This window comes from Petaurus breviceps, unplaced genomic scaffold (assembly GCF_028583685.1).
Source record: "Petaurus breviceps papuanus isolate PSGF00001 unplaced genomic scaffold, PetGlider_PUasm1.0 129, whole genome shotgun sequence".
Lineage (NCBI taxonomy): Eukaryota > Metazoa > Chordata > Mammalia > Diprotodontia > Petauridae > Petaurus > Petaurus breviceps.
Window position 1 is genome coordinate 8636731 of NW_027185665.1, and position 4641 is coordinate 8641371.

General features: G+C 39.5%; 1 long non-coding RNA gene across 1 annotated transcript; it reads right to left on the reverse strand.

Moving 5' to 3' along the window:
• Positions 1-461: 461 nt before the first annotated feature.
• On the reverse strand, positions 462-4361 carry LOC138173778 (uncharacterized). Its single transcript, XR_011171519.1, has 3 exons — positions 4069-4361; positions 3476-3569; positions 462-854 (listed from the first exon to the last, which is right to left on the reverse strand). It is a non-coding gene; the product is annotated as an uncharacterized lncRNA (long non-coding RNA).
• Positions 4362-4641: the final 280 nt, after the last annotated feature.

Genomic DNA, 4641 nt, shown 5'->3' on the forward strand with positions numbered 1-4641 from the left:
TCCCTTACACACACACACATAGGAAGTGGTTTTGTTATATACTTCTATATACAGATCCATTCCTTCCATGCCCAGCTCCTCCTGCTCAGTAATCTAAAAACAAGCCCTCTCTGTCCTTGTGTTCAGTGTCCACATCTTTAAACTAGACCTGTTCTGCACCGTAAGAAATCTGTGTAATTATTACTTTTATTACTATTGTGACACTCCCAAGGTCTAGCTGTTATGTGACTGATGACCAAGTTATGATGCTGAATAGGTTAATCCCAGATTTCTAACTGAATACCATCTGCCTGAATTCTAATTAAGGCTGGGCCTCTTTCTACTGTAACGCTCCTCTTTTAATCAACCATCAAATATTTACTGGATGCCTGCAATGTTCAAGATAGCAAGCTTGTTGGAAATGAGTAAAATCCAAAATGGGGATAGGATTGGAAAAAAAAAAAAAAAAAGGAGACATAGTCCCTTCCTTTGAAGAGTTTATAATCAGGTTGGGGAGACCAAACAAAAACATGTGAAAAGTTAAAGAATTATGCCTAAGTCAAATAACAATGGAAGGCAATGTAAGATTAATTTCCATGGAATGGAACAGAAAATAAATGCCATCATTTCAGAGGTGGCCAGAATGGCCTGGGAAGGCTCTGTGGAAGAGGTGGGACTCATATTTGGCAGTCTTGAAAGGCACTGATTACTGTCTTCTTTTCCTCTTAATGAAAGTGGTATATTGGAAATCCTGTAATATTCTTCACTTTGCAAATTAATTGATCGAAGATATTTACTCCTTGAAGTCTAGAAGAGTCTGTCTCCCATTTGGCCCGTGTAAAGGTGAGTTGTTTTTTTTTTTTCAGAAGATCAGTCTGAGGGAAGAAAAATAAAATTTGGCACCAATAAACACCAAGGAACTGTTTGCCCTTGAGAGGACGGTATTTGTTGACTCGGATTACATTTAGTTGACTAGACATCTCTAGGCAACCTTAAGAGAATGTTTGCTATGCTGTGCTCCAAAGGAAATTTATATGAAATATCAAAGTAAGACACTGAAAACATCTAAGCACATTATTATAGAATGGCAGTCCCTAGAAATGGAACTTACATGTTTAAATTCCTAACATTTTAAGTAAAGGTGGACAGGAAGTTAGCCAAGAACTGTTTCCAGGAAAGGAATGTCTGAAACAAACTATACTTGTTAAATTCAGATTTCTACTGAATACTACACTTGAGTTTTTGCTTTATTATCTGAATTAGATTAGATGCATTAACTCCCTTTTAACCTCCATCGGACAAACAATTCCAGCTCACCTTGATTGATGCTTGGCTAATCAGAGCCTTGTCTACATGACAAAGGGAGGCTAAAGGAAACTGCTGTCTCCTGTATAGGAGGAGGCTTTGCAGTAAACCAGCTTCCCTGGGTGGCTTGAAAAATCTGTGTAATTTTCCCATCTTTAAAGAACTTGCATCCCCAGAGTGAGGCAGCAACTCTCTCCTATAGTGAACAGCTCTTGCCGAGGCTCAGGGATGCAGGAAAGTGTCCTAGCAGCATCTTAGGGACCATTACTTCATCCCCAGGAGAACATCGGGAAGGATATAATAACACTATGTAATCACATGGTCTGAATAAACTTCTGGAGCATTTCTCTTTCAAATTCAGCATGAACATTATACGGTAATGGAAGGAGTGTTAGATGGTTAGTAGGAGAACCTGAATACTGGATTCAGAAGCCACTTTGTCACTCTACCTGGGGAGCTTGGACAAATCAATCGAATGCTTTTAATCTCCCTGCACCTAAGCTTCTTCCTCCATAAAATGGAGGCGCTACGATATATGTGTATATATGTGTGTATACACACACAGCGATAGACATATGTGTGTATGTATATATACACATGTATACATACATAGATACACATATACACATGCATATATATGTATATATATATAGTCACTCTCTCTGAACCTTAGTTTCCATCTCTGTCAAATGAGGAGGTTAGGAGATACACATAAACACATACATACATATAAGGTGCACATATACATACACACATATACATGTAGGGTACACATATATAAATTTATTTATCTATGCATGCATATGTATATGTGTATGTATGTATGTGTGCATATATCCCCTGCTCTAAATCTATAATGCTAAATAACATACATGATCAGGGGTGGCTAGGTGGCACAGTGAATAGAGCACCGGCCTGGAGTCAGGAGGATCTAAGTTCAAATCTGGCCTCAGATGCTTGACACACTTACGAGCCATGTGACTTTGGGCAAGTCACTTAACCCCAATTGCCCTCCAAAAAACAATAATAATAAATATACATGATCCCACAGTCTTATTTATTCTCTTCCTGATGGTAAGGTCATGTATAAGACAACATGGAATACTCTATTTTTATTCTCCTTCTTCAAAACATACTTTTGTTTATAAGACCGTCTACTTCTGCCTCCTCTTTTTTCCCCATCGTGAACTGAAAAACCACTTTAACCAAAAAGCTTTACTTTTATATGATTTCAATTAGACTTTAAATTTGGGTATTAGTACAGTGGAACAATATTGAGGAAGATATGGTGGGAAAATATAATGGTACATTTTGACTACTGTAGTCAAAACAGACTCCTGACAAACCAGGTTGCAGCCTAGCCAACCTGATCATTTTTGCCCTTTTTTTGCTCTTTACTTTTTAGCACATTCTAATCCATTGTCCAAATGTCTGCACTTACCATCATAGGAACCTAACAAATGATTTGGTTATGTCACATGATGGGCCTGACCTGAATCATGGGAGTTGTCATTGTGGTACACCAGGGCAATCATCTCAGTTCCCACATTTTGGGCACCTCCCCAACCCCAGCAGAATATAAGCTCTTAGAGGACAGGAATTATTTCATTTTGACCTTGTAGACCTAAACCTAGCTCATTCCCTGGTAAACATTAAAAAAAAAAAAACTCTTTTAGTTGAATTGACACCATCTGGGAGGTATATATAGAAGAGAAGAAAGAAATTCTACCAATTGAGGCTTCACTAATCTGTGGTTAGTTATCTACCAATCTCATCTCTTTCACCAAGGCAAAGCAGTGGGAAATTCAAGTCCCATTGGAAGGCAACAGTATTTAAAGGACTCATGCATACTTGGCAATGGTGGGCTAGACCCTGACACACAACATGACATGAACAACAGAGGACTCCAGACTAGCAGAGGAAGGTAGGATCAAGGAAGTCAACCACACCAAACCATGGACCTCTGAGACTAGGCAAGATGAAAGAAAATAGAGCATTTAAGCAGATGCCTATGATACAAGGCTGGAGAATCAGTCAGGTGTGCCCAAAGCTTCAAAGACATAGGGAAAGGAGAGAGGTTGCTATGCAACCGTGAAGTCCTCTCTGAAACTTCTTTTCAATGGTGAATTGCTAACCATGCTCACCCTTCAGGGCCCAGGCAAAAACGGCGCTATTGGAGTTCCAAACTCACCCCTAAATGCACTCTGATGACTTTTTTTTTTTACTCCTCCAAGGTTGTCCTTGACGTTTATCTGAACCCAATTTCATCGGTATAAATGTATCAGCTAGTTAGAAGGGAAGAAAAGGACAGTGTATGATTTCCCTCATATTAACTCTGTCCTGCTCCCCCCCATCCACCCACACATGTCCCAGAGATGTAGGTGACTCTGTAGGTCACATTCCATAATTATTTATCTTAATATGACTGGGTATTGCCATTTATTTTTATGCCTTTAGACAAGGCTGCATGATTCATCTGGCTTCCTGAAGAAAGGAGCCTATTTAGAATTGGAAGAAGTTTGGAAGTCATCTCTTTATAACTGAAAGGATAATGATTGGTTCTATTTCTTTGGTATCGGTGATCCCCAAGGGAAAAAAAAAAACTCCCTTTACCAGTGCAAATGGATCCCTCTTCTGTAAGTTCTCCTCTTAGCACTGTACAGTTAAGCGACTTTTCCAGGGTCACACGGACAGACCTGGGACTTAAACCCAGGACTTCAGGCTTTGAGGGTGGCTCTCTATCCACCACATTATGCTAAGAAAGAACAAATGGATTCTACTTACAGCTTTGCCATTTGGGCTGTCTTCTTTCAATATCTTCTCCAAAGGAGAAGTAGTCCAGTCTTTCTTCTGCTAGGTCCTGAAAGACAAAGACAAGACACTTAACCCTACTTGTCCTCTCACACACAATTTCTACCTCAACCTTTATCTGAGCCTAATAATGCAAACTGATCCACTCTCTCCCTGCCCCACCCAAGGCTCAACCAACAAAGAACGGTTCCATAAGGAAGACAAGCAAAACCAGAGAGAACCCAATGGAAGGGCCATATGCCACATCGCCCAGAAAAATCTCGAATCAAATTACACTGTTTGAATTATTTACAGTATCCCTCCTTGCCAAATCTAAGCAAACATTCCACTCGAATCAGCTCCACTCCTGGAGCTGTAACTGTTTATTGTAAAATCAAGCGCACAATAGCTCTTTCATGAAACATTCAACTGTATCTTTAGCACTAATAAATATCACACATGCATTATGAATGCTTCCTTATTATAAAGCTCCATACTCAGTGCATGAAACTTTCAGCTCCCTATTCAGAATCATTATGAGCAAGATGTTTCCTCTCAGGCGATTTC